Genomic DNA, 19,658 nt, shown 5'->3' on the forward strand with positions numbered 1-19,658 from the left:
CAACACGCTTCAAGGTTGAATTTTAGTTCAGTAACCACAAACCATGATTCAGATGATTCATGGAGAAGCTAATGACAAACACTGTTGTGTTTTAAATAATCTAATAAAACAACTATTTACATAGGGGAGGATGCTGGTTGGGTGTACACGCACAAAGTAATATGTTGATTCACGGTGAGGAAATTAGTTAAATTCTGTCCAACTTTGCTTTTCTTTCCAAATGTGATGCCAGCGGCATCATTCACCTCTACTCCTGGCTTCCTGGCTGGTTTGTTCACAGCCTACAATCCGGGGCCAAAACACAGGCTGCAGTACAGATGCAGTCTCTGCCTTGGAGGAGCTGTTCCTGTCCCTGGTCTCACCTGGGCAGGTAGGCAGTCCTTTGGGTCTTACCTTCAGAACCAGGATCGTTTCCCTGGGGAGGTTCAGCTACAGCGTCCTGGGTTCACCCAGCAGGGACTCCTGCAGGGCAGTGCGGCCACAGGAGGGCAGTGAGGGGTGGCGGGGGCTCAGGGACCCCATTCCCCTGCCTGGTCTGGAGCCAGGTGCCTGGAGGGGCCTGGGGTCAGGAAGCTGTCCACACTGGGGCCTGGTCTTACCGGCACTGGTGACTTGCCCGTGCCTCAACCCACGGCCTCTCGCAGTCAGCCAGTTCTCTCACACCTCCTCCAGGGAGCCACAGGGTTGCTAGGACATGCCATGAAACCAGGCGGCTGCATGGATGCCCAGAGTCCAGGGTGGGGGCTCTTTGCTTCACTGACAACAGCCCGTGCACCTCACGTCCTGCTCTCCTGTAGGTGCAAACCTGCCCGGGGCTGCCCAGGTCACCCTGTCAGCTGGTTTTGCAAGACTGTAAACACCCCTGGGAAAGATTGAAGGCAGGAGGAGAAGGGGATGACAGAGGATGAGGTATCACTGACTCAATGGTATCACTGACTCAGTGATATCACCGACTCAATGGACATGAGTTTGAGCAAGCTCCGGGAGTTGGTGATGGACAGGGAGGCCTGGCGTGCTGCAGTCCCTGGGGTCACAAAGAGTCGGACACGACTGAGCGACTGAACTGAAAACACCCCGGCACAGACGGGCCCAGTAAGTGTTACAGAAAGAATAACGGGTGGGATTGGGGGTAGACAGCTCGCCCAGGGTTAAAGGGGTCCAGACCGCCTCGGGGCGCAGAGCCTCTGGCTCCCGTGAGTCCGGTGTCCAGGCCGGGACTGCGGGCAGGCTCAGGACCCGTGGTCACGAGAGGTGGGAGGCGGCAGGGACGCCCAGGGCACCTGTGGACGGGACGGCCCGAGCCCGGCGGGGCCTGGCATTTAGAAGACGAGCCTCCAGCCCGGGCGCTGCTCGCTCACTGCCCGGCGCCCCGTTCCTGCGCCGCAGCTTCCTCGAGGTAAACAGGGTGCTGCCAGCTCCAAGGGGTCGCTGCCAGGGCAGACGGGGACACTCAGGACACAGCCAGGTCGGTCCTGCAACACGGGGCGGGGGCGGGGAGGGGGCCGGGCCGGGGCCGGGGGCGGGACGGGGGCGGGGGCGGGAGGGGGCCGGGCCTGGGCCGGGGCGGGGCGGGGCGGGGCGGGGCGGGGCGGGGGCGGGGAGGGGGCCGGGGCGGGGCGGGGCGGGGCGGGGCGGGGCGGGGGCGGGGAGGGGGCCGGGGCGGGGCGGGGCGGGGCGGGGGCGGGGAGGGGGCCGGGCCTGGGCCGGGGCGGGCGGGGCGGGGCGGGGCGGGGCGGGGCGGGGCGGGGCGGGGCGGGGGCGGGGAGGGGGCCGGGGCGGGGCGGGGCGGGGCGGGGCGGGGGAGGGGGCCGGGGCGGGGCGGGGCGGGGAGGGGGCCGGGGCGGGGCGGGGCGGGGCGGGGGCGGGGAGGGGGCCGGGCCTGGGCCGGGGCGGGGCGGGGCGGGGCGGGGGCGGGGAGGGGGCCGGGGCGGGGCGGGCGGGGCGGGGCCTGCTCAGCGGAGGTCGGCGTCAGCTTCACCGAGCACTTCCCTTCCAGCCAGCCCCTCCCCTTAACCGCCCCCTCACCGAGCTCACGCCCACCTGCTCCTCTCCGCTCTCCGTTCCAGTAGTGACGTCTCGTGTCTGATGTTCACACGGCTTTATTTCGTTTGGATCCTTGAACGTGGAGCCCCACACCCCCATTTTATTCCCACCTCTGCCAATCAGGAAATCCTCCCTACATAAAATTGTCCCACCGCTACCCCGGCTTCCCATCCCAGGATCTTGGTTTGTAGTTATTTATTTCACCCAGCACTTATCTGACACAAGAAATATCTCTTATTTAAGATAAAGAAAAAAACTGCTTGTAAACATGTTTCTTATGCCAAACACCTAAAATTGGATTGTTTTTGCCTGAAATTGGATTGTTGAGAGCACCGCAACAGGACAGAAAGCGCTGAAGGAGGAGCGTGAGCAGGGAGATGGAGGTGGGACGTGCTTAGTCAAGGAGGGCCTGCTCCCGCCTGCCTCCTGCAAATCCCATAAAATATGCTGAAACCAGGCAAAATAATAGTGTTCCTGTGCGCGAACAGACTACAAAAATAAGAATGAAAAAATGCATTAGCAATGGTGTGTGTGTGTGTTAGTCGTTCAGTCGTGTCTGACTCGTTGCAACCCCACGGACTGTGGCCCACCAGTCTCCTCTGTCCATGGGATTCTCCAGGCAAGAATACTAGAGTGGGTTGCCATTTCCTTCTCCAATTAGCAATGGTAGTAAATAGTAAACTAGATACATATATATTTATAGAAGTATGTTGTTTTTAATTACATAAAAAATTAAAATTTCAAAATGTCAAATTTGGATGATTTATTCAATATATTTTGTTCTGTGAATCAACTGTTAACTATGAAAATATGAGTACATATTATCAGTGTTAGAAAAACACTCAGATATACTAAGAAGACTGTTTAAAGCTATACAATGTGATGTACTTTTTCCTCCTTTTCATAATGCTTAGAAGGATATAAACCAGACATCAGCAGTGATTATGGTGGGGGGATTCCTTACTCTCTTTGCTTTTGTATGAATTTTCAATATTAAACATGTATCTCTTTTGTAATTAAAAATAATTTAAAATGAGTAAGACCAAACTACTCAGGCTATAAAAGTTTATAGTAGGAAACACTAATATATAAGAAATAATGTGCTGTTGCATCCAAAATTTTGTCTAGTTTTGCAATTATTTACGGCTCTGGTCTAGTGTATGATGTTTGCATGGTTTTACTTTGTTTGGATCCTTGAGCAAAAGGGACAGAAATCATGAGATTCCAGAAACTCAAGACCACAGCAGAGCTGTCTGCAGCCAAGACCTAACCAGCATCACATAAGCTCATCAAGGCTTTCAGTTAATAATTTTAAAAAGCAGTCCTCATTGCTAAGAGGAAAACCAAATGGACAAGCAGGACCCCAGGCTGGACACACAGTGCGCGCTCTGTTTTGGGGACGGGAGCGGGTTGTTCCGTGCGTGTGGGAGCACATCTGTCTACACTGACACCACACAGCCTCCCTGACTCACAAAGCCGGGGTCCAGGGGTCCCACCACGTCCACACGGCCCCCTGCTCCAAGCCCACCCATAAGAGTATCAGATGAGACTTCACCTCGTCCTCCGCGGGGGTCTCCACTGGGTCAGGACAGCTCCTCACTCTGGGAGGACCCTGCAGACAAGTTTCATCATCCATCCACAGGCTGCCCGCAGAGTGGCCCTAGAGGCCTAGGGCAGGGTCGTCCTGCCCCCCAGGGATCCGGGACCCCTGCTTCCGAGGTGGCAGGGCTAGGGGGAAGTCCTTTCTTTACCGCCTGGGAGCCTGCTCAGACATCCTCATCGGGCGCAGCTGGGCCGCCGTCACTCTGCCTCAAGCCTGAGGGAGGAGGAGCTGTCCCTCAGAGGGAGGGTCTGTATCCAACCCCAGGACTGCAGCAGACAAGTGTGCTGCTCTAGAGGGCAGAGCTGGAAACTCGGCTCCTCCTGGAAGCCGCACAGGACAGGAGTGTCCCTGGGCACACGAGAACGTTCTGCAAGAGTGAAAACAATTCTGTTATTAAAAACAGTAACAGCAGCTTCCTCTTCTGAGAAATGGGAATTGCACAGACCTGCCCCAAGTCGCTGAAGGCTCCAGGGCCACCATGAAAAACTGACTGATGTTTGGGCAAAGCACTTGTGCTAAAAATGCCAAGTCGTGGTCATAATAAGATAGAAAATGCCAGCAAATATATGGACCCATTCATTCAGCAAAGGTGTGAAGGTGCACCTGGCGTCTGGAACTAGAATCTTCTGGCTCACTCAGACTTGTCTAAGGACACACTCTCCTCTGCTGAATCCAAGTCAAGCATTGCTCCTGGGAAGGAACATGGGTTTTATTTTCCTGGAGGATGGAGATCTTCAGAAACCATAAACGACTGACCCCCTTAGAAGCAAGGCTTCACTGATTAGTGGTTAAACTTTCACTCATCCTCAACGTAGTTTGAAAATGACGCATAGCCCAGCTGTCAGCGAATGCAGTCAAAGGAGTCAGGTTTGCAAAGAGGTAGAAACTCACAGTGCAGGATGACACAGGTTCCTAGGAGGAGACACAATGGGCTCTCAAGTTAAACGAGCAAAAGTTATGAATGCTACTTTTTCCCAGCAATTAAGATGGTGACACACTCCTGCTCTCTTTAATTTGCAATTTTACCTACTTACCCCTAAAGCAGCATTCCATGTAAATGCATATTTAAAGCAAAGCCCTCAACTAGGTGAGGAAGGGGCCACCTCATATACAGCCACAATCTTTAAGGAATCTTTAAGTCTCAGAAAGTGTTAGTTGCTCAGTCGTGTCTGACTCTTTGCAACCTCATGGGCTGTAACCCACCAGGCTCCCCTGTCCATGGAATTCTCCAGGGAAGAATACTGCAGTGGGTAGCCATTCCCTTCTCCAGGGGATCTTCCAGACCCAAGGATCAAAGCCAGGTCTCTGGTATTACAGGCAGATTTTTTATAGTCTGAGCAACCAGAGGAGCCTGGGGGAACCCACGAACAGGGTGCGCGGGGATACATCTGCTGGCCCGAGTCTTCGGCCGGACTGCCCACCGTGTCACAGACCGCAGGGGCCGCCTGCCCTCCACCCACACCCCGGATGGAACCCTCCCCATGGAAGCACATTTCTCTTGCCTCTCAGATAACAGACGATCAGATCAGATCAGATCAGATTAGTCGCTCAGTCGTGTCCGACTCTTTGCAACCCCATGAATCGCAGCACGCCAGGCCTCCATGTCCATCACCAATTCCCGGAGTTCACTCAGACTCACGTCCATCGAGTCAGTGATGCCATCCAGCCATCTCATCCTCTGTCGTCCCCTTCTCCTCCTGCCCCCAGTCCCTCCCAGCATCAGAGTCTTTTCCAATGAGTCAACTCTTCACATGAGGTGGCCAAAGGACTGGAGTTTCAGCTTTAGCATCATTCCTTCCAAAGAAATCCCAGGGCTCATCTCCTTCAGAAAGGACTGGTTGGATCTCCTTGCAGTCCAAGGGACTCTCAAGAGTCTTCTCCAACACCACAGCTCAAAAGCATCAATTCTTCTGCACTCAGCTTTCTTCACAGTCCAACTCTCACATCCATACATGACCACAGGAAAAACCATAGCCTTGACTAGACGGACCTTTGTTGGCAAAGTAATGTCTCTGCTTTTGAATATGCTGTCTAGGTTGGTCATAACTTTCCTTCCAAGAAGCAAGCGTCTTTTAATTTCATGGCTGCAGTCACCATCTGCAGTGATTTTGAAGCCCAGAAAAATAAAGTCTGACACTGTTTCCCCATCTATTTCCCATGAAGTGATGGGACCGGATGCCATGATCTTCGTTTTCTGAATGTTGAGCTTTAAGCCAACTTTTTCACTCTCCACTTTCACTTTCACCATGAGGCTTTTTAGTTCCTCTTCACTTTCTGCCATGAGGGTGGAAGTCTCAAAAGGGGACAATTGAGTAAACAAGACACGTTTCGAGGCAGAATACATTGATCTAAGAATAAAGAACAAAATTACGGATACGCAGTACGGGGCACTGATTCTGAAAAACCAAGGTCTCCTAAGGTGGACCCTGCCACCTACTACTCTCTAAGACAAAAGCAGACTAAACATTTCCATTTGTGTACCTGGAGTATTTATCACGGGAAACACAGAGGTCAGCGAGAGGTCATCTTGAATCGGGCGATTTCACATGGAGGAAGGGCTCTTACGTTTTGTATACAGAGAAAAGAAGAGAGAGCAAAAGCAGATGGCAAAACCATTTAACATGTAGCATTAATGATTCTTGAATCTCGCCTTGATATGCAGAAGAATGTGTCAGTTAATGTGGCCAGTGGGTGCCACGGGACGCAGAAAAAACCTAGTTCTAGAGAACACTGTGAGGCACCACTTGGCTCCCAAGCTTTTAAAAACAGTACATAAATGATTTCAGAAGTTTCACTGCTTAAAAAAAAAGTATCGTGTCATTTTCTATAACAAGCAGAGAGGAACTCAGAACTGTTGAAGGGAGTCCATGAAATATTGCTAAAGGCCAAAGAATGTTGCAAATGTGATGCTTCTGGAGTATGGGAGGAGGAGAAAAGGAGCAATTTCATCCAAAGGCCTCCCTGTGCTGACTCTGGAAATGTCTGCTCTGCAAATCGCTGTGAACAAAGGCGGTGGTCCTGCTCCCACTCAGCTTCAGCCGACCAGCCCCTGCACAGTAAGCTGCTTAACAAGCCTGGTGGCAGGCAGCTTGGTGAGCTGGCAGAGGGGAGAAGATGGAGTCCCGGAGGGCACAGGTGCCTTGGAGGTTCCGGTGGAAGGTTGCTTCTCTCTGCCATCCTGCATACACATGCAACAGGGCAGAAAGGCCAAGCTCACCTCGCTACCCTCTCCTGAGAGACAGCCGACTCGTCAGTCCTTCTGTCCAGCTGCATCAGTCGATGAATGCCCGCGACTTTCCAGGTGCTTCCAGGAAATGAGAGCGGATTCTGCCTGGCAGCACCCAAGATCAGGACCTGAGTCCCGGGCGGCCCCATCGCGGCCGGTGGGCCAGGCGTGGAGCAGGGCACCCGCTGTGACGTCCTGATGAATGGCCTCACCTTCTCTGCGCACCTGTGATCACAAGGGGATGAGAGAGGCAGACAGACAGACAAAGGCAGGCGGGGCGTACAGCAAGCGGCCGGGGCCTCTGTCCCCTGTGGTGCGGGCCCCTCCACAGGCCCCAGAGCTCACCAGAGGCCAGCTGGACCGGGTGAGCTGGCCGGTTTACTTGCACCAACCACACACGTCTTAGAACACACTGCAGACTCTCCAGGAAAGCTGCTTCCTGGCAGTTCGATTGTCAGGATCTGTCTTGTGAGGAATTCCCAACGGGGAATAAAAGTGGAACACTTGAAAACTTGCAGCCATCACATTTCAAATGCAAACAGCGAGTTATGGGCTTGGAACTAATAAGCCCTCAATAAACGGGCCCTGGATCCGGCGGAAATGACATGGAACGCGCCACAAAGCATAAAAAGTCTCTTTTCGAGTCAAAGGCTGACAGTTCCTATAAAATTCAATACTTGAAAAAAATACCAATGTCAATCATAATGGAGAGTCTGACAAGTCCTCAGCAGAAAGCCTTTTCTTTTCTGTGGGGAAGAAAATCAGAGGAAACAGAGTTTATCAGGAGCCCCAATTACCCCAAATACCCATAACAGCACAGACCGGCGGGGCCGGCTCAGAGCTCACCCACTCCTGAGCTCCAGCTCAGTCCCATTCTCTTCAGAAATCTTCCCCTGAACACTCCTGAGAACCTCAGATTCCACGTGCGTGTAAAGCAGAACTCATCCTCCCCGAATCCCACGACCCCAGACATTTCCCCTGCGGATGCACGCCGCCTCTCCCAGCCCTGGATCGTGAGTGCATTCTCCCACTAATGAACCTGCCCGCCTCCACTCACTCGCCCCACCGCCCGCCTCTCACCTGAAAGTGGCCCGTGTGCCCCTTGCTGGGACCTGGCACCCCCCCACCCCGTCTATTTAGCCTGGTCCTCCCCCCAGCACCAAGGAGACAGTGGCCCTGCCCCCTCCCAGGAGCAGTACACCCACCACCAAACTCTGCTTCATGACCTTGCTAACTGAAAAGAAAAAAGACCTTATGCAATTCTTGCAAAAATTATTATCGCAAGAGCATCGACTGTTAAAAGCATTATTGCTCTAATTGTGATAGATCAGAAATTCGAAGATTTTTTTAAATCCTGTAAGTTAATGAAAAGTGGGTCGGCTCCTGGGGCGTCTGGAGGCTTGAGGCCTGAGGGTTAGGACAACGAATGATGCAAAACAGAATTAGAGGCACAGCTGTCTTTTCACAGAAGGAAAAGGGCTATTCGGTGGCTGGAAAATGTGGCTCCCAGCATGGAACGACTCGTTCAGCCATGCCCCACCTCCTCTGGAGCCCGGCCTGGGCGAGGGTGGAAACAGAATAACAAGCACCCCGAGCCGAGTCAGGGCTTGCGTGTCCCTGGGGGCTGCCCAGCGACGCGTCAAGGTGCAGCGGTGGCCGTGAGTGGGAGCTGGAGTCACATCGTCTGAGGGGTTTCGGCTCTCTGAGGAGAAATGCAGGGAGGGCTCTGGGCCTTGGTCTGAGGCACGATGAGTGGGAGACACTGGGGTCTCCACTGGACTCGTGCCCTGGCAGTCAGGCGTCTCTCCTGGCCCCCTTGCCTCACTGTGAACCATTCCTGCCTGGCCCACTGTTCAGTTCAGTTCAGTCGCTCAGTTGTGTCTGACTCTTTTCGACCCCATGGACTGCAGCACGCCAGGCCTCCCTGTCCATCACCAACTCCCGGAGTTTACGCAAACTCATGTCCGTTGACTTGGTAATGCCATCCAACCATCTCACCCTCTGGTCCTCTGACCTTCCTATAAATGTTGTGAGTAACTGGTACTCTCTGAAGTATACAACCAGTATACAATCACCCCTCTAGGCCAGAATAAACAGACAGTGTTCTCTCTGCAGCTGAGAGCCTTGTTACTGGAGGTCTGCAGGTAGCAAATCCGGGCCTTTGTGACCAGGTGGCTGAGCCCTGAGCCTGGGCTGTGGGCATCCCACAGCACACGGCGATAGAGCAGCAACTTCATGGTCACCCAGCCTAAGGATGACGTGCCTCTGGAAGCCAAGGCTTGGGCATGGTGACATGCTGCGTCTCTTAAGTCATTAGGATGGGTGTGAGGAATTCAAGGCCTGTCAGTCAGGTGGGTGGCTTCTAATCATGATGAGGAACCTAAAATAAAACAAGTTCAAAGCTAAAACCTCTCAGCATAAGATGGGATCAAGGGATGAGACGATTTTGTGGCTACCTTCCGTGAATCCCTTATCTCCTGTGGCTGGATAACTCGATGCAGAGTCTGATTCCTCAGGTTGTTGAATCACAGTGTAAGAAATCTGTTACACACATGCCTCTGCGAATCTTTTAAGTGAAAAGTAAGGCACTGGTTGAGGAAGGTGGGGTGGGGCTAAAAATTGGGACAAGGGTGTTGGGAGGATTTTAATGAAGCCAGGGCTCCTCCCAAACCACCAACCTCCTGAGCCTCACAGGCAGAAGGAGCAACACTTCCTGCCACGGCTGGAGCTGCTGCTGCCTCAGAGCATGACCAGGCCTCGCTAGAGAGTGTCATGTTGACAAAGATGCCGTCGCTCCTGCCCTGTCTCTACCCGCCCCCCATTTTCTTTATATCTATAGTTAGAAGCAGACTCTCTTTATGACCCAGGAAGCTAATTATAGCATCCAACCCGAGAGAAGATATACCGTCTACAAGAAATTCAAGGTTATTGTTGGTAACAGAAAGAAAACTTGAAGACTATGGAAGGGTATCTATTTGAAGACACTGGACTAGGAGAAGAGGACATACATTTAAATAAATTTAAATTATGCAAATGGAGACCTTAGAGATTCTGGATTCTGGGACTCACTTGATTACCTGGGAATGGATTAGCTGATTTCCCAATTATTGGCTGCAACCTGGACTTGGTGAGAGCTGGTGCTGAATGAAGCTGAGACGCCAGAATCCTGTGTGTGAGGAGAAGGAGCTGGAAGCCGCGATCCATGCAGGGATGGGTCAGGGCTCCTACATGCAGACATCAGAGTCCACTCCAGCGGGTTCTACTGCGGAGGGCTCCTTAGCCCACACTGTCTCCAAGAGTGTGACCACAAGCTTGGAAGCTGTAGATCTGGGAGTCATGTGCCCAGGGAAAGCCGTGGGATGGGGTTCCAACTGGAATCCCACTGCGGCCACTGCTGCCACCCCGATGCTGGGGGCTGGATGAACAGCCAGTTGCATAATTGTGCCCGAGGGTCAGCCTGTGGCCATGGAGCCAGCTCCTAAGAGCCTGGCTGCTCAGACTCGTCCCCAAGAAGCACGTGGCTGGTCTGATGGGCAGAGCCTCTGGTCACGTGTGGGTTAGGCTTTCCGGCCTCTAGAGGACAGGAGGCTCACTCCCGGAGGGTAAATCACACACTGAAGGAAGCACCCTGAATGTTTTCCAAAGGAAATCCTGAAATGTGTCGTCTCTAGGATCCCGAGCCTGTGCTGAACGGAGCAGGGCCTGCCGCGTGTGTTGACACGCTCGTTTACCCGAGGAAGGTCCGCAGTCACGTGTGCTGGAGACAGAGCAGAGATGACCATGCAGCGGGGCTCCTGGGACGACTCGCCCGAGCACGGCTGCAGCGGCGCAGTGGGAGGAGGTCCGGGTGGGCCTGGGCACTGAGGGGCCGGCGCTGCAGGTGTTGAGGCGGGAAGTGAAGGCAGGGACGTGGAGTCGTCATCGCTGCCGGAGGCGACAGGACGACCCTTCCTTAGTGTGGAGACGGCGGGGCTCAGCCTGCCCGAGTAGAGTGTCCGACCAAAGACACACAGTCAACCAAAACAAATCCACAAGCCGCTTCTGCACCAGATGCAGCGTTTCCAAGAGAGAAACAACGACAAGTTCTTTACTTCAGTTTTTCGGACAGTAAATGAGTAGCTGGTGCCGCACGGAAGTCAGGGAGCCAGGAGATCGACGCTGGAGCGGAGCACATTTCTCTTTCCCAGGAGCAGCCAGCCTTCCTGGGGCCTCTGTGCTCATTTCTAAATGTTTATCATAAAATTGTATTAATACAAATAAAAGTAATACATTTATTAATAAAAATTGTGGGCATGACGTTTGGTCTACAGATGCTGAGTGAAAAGCTGACCGCAGTTATTTGTTTGTGATGTGGGCACCGGAAATCTCCTCTCCTAGCGAATTTCCAGAATTCAACACAGTATGGTTAGCTCTGGTCACCACGCTGAGCACACGTGACTCGCCAGGCCCACGGATGGGTTTGGGCTGGTGCCCCAGGGCCCCTCCACCAGCAAGACTGGAGAAAAATGTGTGAACTTGTGTCTTTCATTTCCGGAGACCAAAAGCATCTTCAAAGCAGTGGAAGGCCCCAGAGGAATGCTGATTAACAGCCCTATTTTACAACTGAGGAAAGTGTAACAGAAAAGTGAGGAATGGAGGTAAGGTCACACAGCTAGTTAGTGGTACAACCACGGTCAGCAACCAATTTCCCTTTCGGTCCAGTGAATTTCCTACACCTGACCCTGCTTTGTGATCCAGGAAACCAGTATCCACAGAAAATGCCTCTCTAGGATAAAATTGGGCTTCCCTGGTGGCTAAGATGATAAAGAATCTGCCTGCAATGCCGGAGACCAGGGTTCAATACCTGGGTCAGGAAGATCCCCTGGAGAAGGGAATGGTTACCCATTCCAGTATTCTTGCCTGGAGAAGTGCATGAGAACATCGGAGCATGATGGGCTACAGTCCACGTAAGGTAAAATTAGGACCCTTAATTCAAGAAAGAGAGACCACTATACAGCCATAGAAAGTTCTCAAAAATAACTATATAATATCCTCATAGATAAGTTACACTCTTCACTGATGACCATTAGTTGCTATTTTGTGCCTTAAAGTAGCATGCCAAACTTTCACAGATGGTGTTGAGTCAAGATCCCAGTAATGACTAATTCTGTGCCACTGACTTTTCTATGTTAATTTTATTTTTTTAACTTGTTTTTAATTGGAGAATAATTACAAATTAAAAGACGCTTACTCCTTGGAAGAAAAGTTATGACCAACCTAGACAGCATATTTAAAAGCAGAGACATTACTTTGCCAACAAAGGTCCATCTAGTCAAGGCTATGGTTTTTCCTGTGGTCATGTATGAATGTGAGAGTTGGACTGTGAAGACAGCTGAGCGCCGAAGAATTTATGCTTTTGAGCTGTGGTGTTGGAGAAGACTCTTGAGAGTCCCTTGGCCTGCAAGGAGATCCAACCAGTCCATTCTGAAGGAGATCAGCCCTGGGATTTCTTTGGAAGGAATGATGCTCAAGCTGAAACTCCAGTCCTTTGGCCACCTCATGCGAAGAGTTGACCCATTGGAAAAGACTCTGATGCTGGGAGGGATTGGGGGCAGGAGGAGAAGGGGATGACAGAGGATGAGGTGGCTGGATGGCATCACTGACTCGATGGACCTGAGTTTGAGTGAACTCCGGGAGTTGGTGATGGACAGGGAGGCCTGGCGTGCTGCGATTCATGGGGTCGCAAAGAGTCGGACACGAATGAGCGATTGAACTGAACTGAACTACAATATTGTGTCGGCTTCTGCCACACATCAGTAGGAATCAGCCATAGATATACGCATGCTCCCCCCTCCCACCTCGCGCCCTATCCCCTCCCCAGGTTGTCACAGAGCACTGGGCTTGAGCTCGCTGGGTGATGCAGCAAATTCCCTCTGGCGTCTGTCTCACGTATGGTAATGTACGTGTTTCCATGCTGCTCTCTCGGTTCATCCCTCCCTCCCCTTCCCGCACTTTAACAGCAGGACAAGGGGGTCCATCCGCTTTGTCCCAGGCTGTGGGAGAGGTTGGAGGAAGACCTGGGGGCAGAGAAGAAGCCTCGGACAGCTCCCCTCCATGGTGGGGTGTGGGAGGGACCTTGATACAGCCCACCCCGCTCATAACTCACATTACCCGTACAGGCGCGGAGAAACCCTGCAGCAAAAACCATGTTAAAATGCGCTTCTCCTGCTCAGTCCCAACTTCTGAGGCCGTGGAGTTGGCCTTTGAGATGAATGATGCCCATTCGTGTGCCAGTGGCCTGGGATGTGGCGGTGGATGCTGAATGCATTTCCTGAGATGAGCTCTGTACAGGACCAGGCAGCTGTGCCCTCGGGCTTCAGGGTGAGCTTGTGGAGGGCGGACTCCCCAGTCCCCCTCCAGAGAGCCGTGTTCTCAGCAGGTCCCCACTGGGCCCCCAGGCAGGTGGTCTATGGGGTTCGTGCTGAGAACCCCGGACCTTGAAATGGGCTGAGAAAGACAGGAAAGCTTCTGCAAACAGACACTGGAGTCATGATGGCATCTAGCCTGTGGGTCTTGGGTGATGCCTTGTCAGAGACAGCTGTGGGAAATGGGTCTGCAAACATGATTCTAAGCGATAAACTGAGCCCGAGAAATTGCTGTCAACTCTGCACTGCCTACGAAAGCATAAAATTATACATCCTTTCCAGGGGATAATTTAGCAAAATGTTAACAAAACGCATTAAAGAGCATACCCAGAAATTTCACCTCTTGTCATTTAGACAAAGGAAATTACCGGAGAAGTTTGCAAAGACAAATGTGCCTGGACTTCATTACACCTGGTTAGTGATTACAGAACGCTCAGCCTGAATTTCCAACCAGAGTCTCGGTCAAATTTCAGAGACTGGAGAGAGCAGCCAATGGAAGCGGTGACCGCAGCAGATAGCCCACACCACTCAGAGCACCTCCACCGCTCGCAGGGTGCGTTTTCCTCGGAGTCTGCTCCTGACACTTACTAGGAGGGCCCGCGGGTGGTCTAGGCCCCTCATTTGGGGCAATGCTAAGGTGAGCTTGCTCTTCTGGAACGCCACAGCACCTGCACCAGTGTTTGCTGCCAGGAAGAGCTGTCCACGTACACTCTTCAAGGAGAATGCCAATTACAAGACAGTGCACACGGCATACCAGGGCTTCCCTGGCGGCTCAGATGGTAAAGAATCCACCTGCAATGTGGGAGACCCAGGTTCGATCCCTGGATTTGGAAGATCCCCTGGAGAAGGGAATGGCAGCCCACTCCAATATTCTGAACTGGAGAATTCCATGGACAGAGATGCCTGCTGGGCTACAGTTCGTGGAACTGCAAAGAATTGGACACGACTGAGAGACCAGCACTCTCCCTGCACACAGGACTTTCTGCACACGGGACTGTCGTTACCATCAGGGACCGCAGCCCTGCAGGAACTCAGGCGTCTTCACAGGGGAACAGCCACAGTCATTTCATGTCATCAGGAAACTCATCCTGGGCTGGATGAGGGCAGGCCGCCGTGCCCCCAAACTATCAACTGCAAGATAGGAAGGGCTCTCACATTTACCAATTCCCACGCAGAGAAAGGAGAGGACACTCAGCCTGAAGGGTGGGGGCCCACGGCGGAGGAGGCAGGGCCCCTGCTCTGAGAGGAGCACATTCTGGAAGGGGAGACGGAAAGAAGTGCAGGCATGACTGGGTCAGAGAGCACGGGGACCACAGGAAAACACTGTCAGAGCTCACAGAGGACCCGAGAGGCGTGGCGATGGGCCCGGGACACACGGAGGGCAGCGTCCAGCAGGAGGGGGCACGTGTCCACCACATGCCCCGCGTCACTGGAGAGGAGACCCCGGGTGCAGTCAACTCGCTCAGGCTGGTTCTCTCGTGTGGCTGCTCCCCTGGGAGCCATGCTCCCCAGGCTGCTCCTTGCTGCTTTTGAAGCACGTGAGGACCTGTCTCTTAGCCCCCTTTGTTCCCACTGGTGCAAACTCTCGGCTGCCCTGGGGAGACAGTGTGTGAGGGCCGGAGCCGGTCTGCATGCTCCCCGAGGCCTCCAGCCCAAGTTACAGGGCGTGGGTTTGTCTGAAGCAGCGGGCAGCCCCCCTCAGTCCCCGAGTCCTGCCAGCCCCTCCGCACCCCTTCTTTACCCCAGGATTCGCTCGAGGCCCTGTAAAGACGGGGCTGGTGGGAAACGTGGCCAATGAGGAGATACAGGCCGGGTCCAGGAGGAATGGGGAGGTGGCTCGGGGGTTCTCGGGCGCGGGAGCAGCGAGTGAGGGCTGGTAAGGCTTCATCACCGGAAAATGTTCTTCAGCAGCACAGGACAAGGTGGTCGGCTCCCACCCTGGCACCAGGTGCTGCAGGGAAACATGACAGACAGACCCTCACCGCAGAGAAGTTCCTGTCTTGGTGAAGGAGACGATGGGCAAGGAAGCAACCAGTTCAGCCGGTAAAACCCGACATCATCACATGTAGGGAGCGGTGGGATGGATACCCACACAGAGATGCTGGAGTCAGTCCCTCCAGGCACGGGGCAGAGGGCCACAGCCCTGGGGCAGGTAGGGTGCAGCTCCCCCGAGGCACGGAGGGAAGGTCCATGCACCTGCGTCCCATGAGGTCAACCAGGTGGCCAGAGGACCAGATTCCAGTAGCCCCTGAGGGCCATGGGGAGGGGTCCAGCATGGTCCAACCCGGGCCTGCCAGAGCTGTGCTGTCCCCGACGGAAATCAGGGGGCTCAGCCAGCTGGGAAGAGGCTCACCTTCCTACCAATGCTGAGTGAAGGATCCAGGGGAGAGAGGGCCAGGCGATGGTCAGACCAGGATGAGGCCACCAGGGCAGGGCAGGCAGAGTCCCCAGGAAAGTCCTTACAAATAAGACATGCCTGTGTACTCAGTAACTTCAGTCGTGTCTGACTCTTTGAGGCTACCGTGGACTGTAGCCCTCCAAGCTCCTCTGCCCATGGGATTCTCCAGGCAAGAATACTGGAGTGGGTTGCCATTTCCTCCTCCAGAGGATCTTCCTGATCTGGGGATCAAATCGAGTCTCACGTCTCCTGTACTGGCAGGAGGATCCCTCACCAGCGCCGACAGTGGAAGCTAGTCTTACCAATGAGAGAGAACAAGCTGACTCAGCAGGATCCTGGCTGACGACTCCAGGTTTTCTCATTTAAGAAGCTTTCCTTGCATCTGCTAATGCCGTCCAGCCAAAGACCTCCAGGACCACCCCGTGGCTGAACGGCGTGGGTTTATTGCACCTTTCAGCAAGGACGACACACACCAGGGGCACACGAGGGGTGTGTCGGTGAGAGGATGCCAGAAAGAAACTCTCATGGGGTTTGACCTGCTTTAAGGGCTCCTGTTTGGGAGTCCAGGAGAGCAGCAGTTTGCTCAGGACGGGACACAGCCAGGAAGTGGGAGAAACAGCACCGACTGGGCATCTTGGGAAAGCAGCGCCACCACGCTCGTCAGCCAGGCCCTAGAAAGCGGTCACTGAGCGTGGACGGGGAGCCATGTCTGCACTCAGATGAGATCTCAGGGGTCCTGGCGCTGGTCTCGGACCCATCATGGTTACGGAGTGGCTTCTGGCGGACGTTGTGTGTTCTGTGATCCATAGAAGGCGGGGGCCCAGCTGCGAGCCGGGGTCACTGTGCTGCTTTTCAGACCCTCCCCGCTTCACAGTGTGGAAACTCTCCAGTCTGCTGCAAGCGCCGCCTCGGTCGACTTCAGCAGGACGGGTCAGGATGAATGCTTTGCCTTAATTACTTTCCGTGCACACAGAATTTCACTCCAAAAACGCCATTCCTCTGCCAAAGCAGCACACTTCTTTGCTCTGCTGTGCTTTCAGAGATCACTGAGTGCTTATAATTAGGTTGTGAAACCATGCGATCCTTCAGCTGGTGTTTGCTGTTTTAAAAACAGACTTGTTTTGCATTTTGAAGTAAGAAAATGTTACCATATACATGGAAATTATGCAGGCTTCTCTAATCTGGAATCTGGGGTGGGGGTGAGGAGACTTCATTAAAAAAAAAAAGCATTGTCTTATTCTAAATAGTAATGAGGTGCATAGCATAAATATGTGATGATTCAATAAAGGCGCTCATTTAAATTTGCAGATGGTTGTAAAATTGAGACTGCAGATAACTTTACTCTGAGAATGTATAGAATAAATGGTCTCTTAATATAATAAAGTCGTCTTGTCGTCTTTGCGGTTATATTAAAACTTCACTCGAGATGTGATTTCCAGGCAGGTCTCCTAAAACGCTCCCTCGGGACAGTTAAAATTCAATGACACTGGATCATCCCCAAGAAAATAATAAAAAGAAGACACGTTATACGTTGTCAGGGAAGTTCCGAAACTTTGTGTTCGTGGATGAATTATTCATTAAAAGTTTTTGGAGAAGTACAGGTGGTGCAAAACCAAGTTTCTGAATAATGAAAGAATTTTGTTTCTCTATCCGAAGACGCATCCTTTCTTGGAACCAACGGTGCCCATTTAGCGATGGCAGCAGGGGTAATGGGAGCCTCTCCCAGGGCACTGCCCCCCCACCGGCCTGGGCCTCCAGAGGTAGGAACCCAGAGGTCAACAAGTCCAGGCGGCAGGCATATTTCAGCGTTCAGGGGACCAGAGCAGACACGAGGCTTCAACAAATCCCAAGGCAGCCAGTGTGAGCACTGACAGCCGGACAGACCCCTCAACACAGTTTCCTTCAGAGAGAAGCCTGCCCATCAGGATCTCATCTCGTGGGGCAACAGACTAGCAGCCCCTCCTACGCACTCCCACTGTCCTCACCCCACGTATTTACTTATATTAACCACGTCTCACTGCACAAGGAATTCAACTCTGTCATCAAAGGAAAATCAGAAAGCACATCAGTAGGGAAACAGCCTGAGGCCTGACCCTCCAGAGTGACCACGGCTCAGCTCTGCTGCTGCTGCCGAGGCTCGGCCGCCCAGCCAACCACGAAGTGTGTCAGTGCTGAGGTGTTTGTGGATCTTCTTCCAGTCCCCATGCTCCACTTTCTGCAGCTGGAGAAATCCTCTGGTTGTGATAACTTTGACGACATGCCTCACTCCATTTTCTGGGCTCTCCAAAGTCCCTGGTCGTTGGGTCACTCGGCACATAAAATTTCCTTTGTATAACCTTCCGGAGCAACCATCTTCTCTCTAATTTTCTTAATTACTGTTTTCTCTTCCACTTGCAATTCGCTGTGCTGTGCACGTTGGTTTGATTCTTTCAGGCCCGTCTTTTCTGTTGGATTCCCAGCATGTGTCAGCTCTGCAGCTGTGTTTTTCGGGTGGTTAAACATGTTGCCTTGTTTCACAAACCTCCTTTTTCTCTTCTCAGTTCTTTGAAATTATGTTTTCTCTGAGTTAGGTTCTTCACATTTGCTTGTCTCTAATGGGAGGTTGGGCTTCCCCTGAGGCTTAACAGTAAAGAATTTGCTGCAGTGCAGGAGCGCTGGAGACGTGAGTTTGATACCTGCATCGAGAAGATCCCCTCAAGGAGGGCATGGCAACCCACTCCAGTACTTTTGCCTGGAGAATCCCATGGACACAGGACAGAGGAGCCTGGCAGGGCTATAGTCCATGGGGTTGCAAAGAGTCAGACATGACTGAGCGACTGAGCATGCATGCGTGCAATGGGAAGATTAATCATCTGTTATTTATGTCTGGTTCATACTCAGGCTCTTATATCAAAAAACCTACATTTACTAACACACCGGGAGGACTTCTTCCACCAGGGCTGGCCCTGGACCACAGGGATCCCATTTTCAGGCTAGGGCTGTCCTGTCTCCTGCACCTTCAGTGGGGAAGCCCTACGGAGGGGCTCTCAGAGTGTCCGAATGCTGGTGTATTAGGAACAGGACTATGACAGCTCAGTCTGGGGCCACCTTGCATGGTGACCCAGGGTTTCCAAGCTGCATCCTTCCTCGACTCAGCCGAGGCCCTTGCATCCTCTCCCAGACCACCTGGCTCTGGCCTTCAGGCAAGGAGGTCAAGAGTGATGTGGTCCTGCCCGCTTCTTGGTCAGCAGCCCAAGAGGAACATGTCCTCCTGGTTGGAAGCAACCCCCAAGCCCCACCGAGTGGCAGTTCCCCTCCAGGAGCAGCATCGTCCATGCGGGGTGCCGGCCCTGGGTGGACAGCAGCGTCCCCACCGCCCTGCATGCTGTGAACCGTTCCTGTTCACCTACATACACACCCAGGGTCATGAAGGGACTGCCTCCGTGAAAAGAACGAGTAGTTAAAGCTTCAAATGCACTGTCAGAGGCAGCGCCCGCTTCATACAGACAAATGTTCTATGACATTTGCTCTCCAAGGCTTTGTCTGCACCATCTTTAATTGTTAGGTAAACAAGACATAGCTAACACTTCCAGAACGCTCCGTCCTTAGCAAGTTTCTTGTCATTTCACTTCATCTTTGCAATAGCCTCACAAGGCGGGCTCCCATTTCAGAGACACGGAAATTGGAGCACAGAGACGTGGGTCCCTCTCCCAGACCAGCCACCAGGTGACAGAGCGGGGCTGCACCTTCAGCCACCAGACGATGGCCTCCTCGGCTCCTGGGCTGGACCTGCCTGGAGCCTGGACTACGGCAGGGAGAATCACCTGCTTTTAATTTTTGTAATTTGATACATTCACACTTTTTAAATATTTAGCCAGTGCAGAACTTGCTTTGTTTTGCAGGTTGAGCTAAGGATTGAATTTACCTTTTTCCCAACCAAGTTAACCAGCTGGCCCGTTATGATCGACAGCATAGCCCAGTCTTTCTACACCGGATGTGAGTGCC

General features: G+C 53.0%; 1 protein-coding gene and 1 long non-coding RNA gene across 2 annotated transcripts in view; both read right to left on the reverse strand.

The window, feature by feature from the left end:
* TCERG1L (transcription elongation regulator 1 like) overlaps nt 1-19,658 on the reverse strand; it is a 478,247-nt gene that overhangs the window by 277,878 nt on the left and 180,711 nt on the right. The gene's annotated exons all lie outside the window — the stretch shown is intronic.
* On the reverse strand, nt 1,941-4,099 carry LOC112444506 (uncharacterized). Its single transcript, XR_003032835.2, has 3 exons — nt 3,795-4,099; nt 3,599-3,655; nt 1,941-2,115 (listed from the first exon to the last, which is right to left on the reverse strand). It is a non-coding gene; the product is annotated as an uncharacterized lncRNA (long non-coding RNA).

This window comes from Bos taurus, chromosome 26, assembly GCF_002263795.3.
Source record: "Bos taurus isolate L1 Dominette 01449 registration number 42190680 breed Hereford chromosome 26, ARS-UCD2.0, whole genome shotgun sequence".
Classification (NCBI taxonomy): Eukaryota; Metazoa; Chordata; class Mammalia; order Artiodactyla; family Bovidae; genus Bos; species Bos taurus.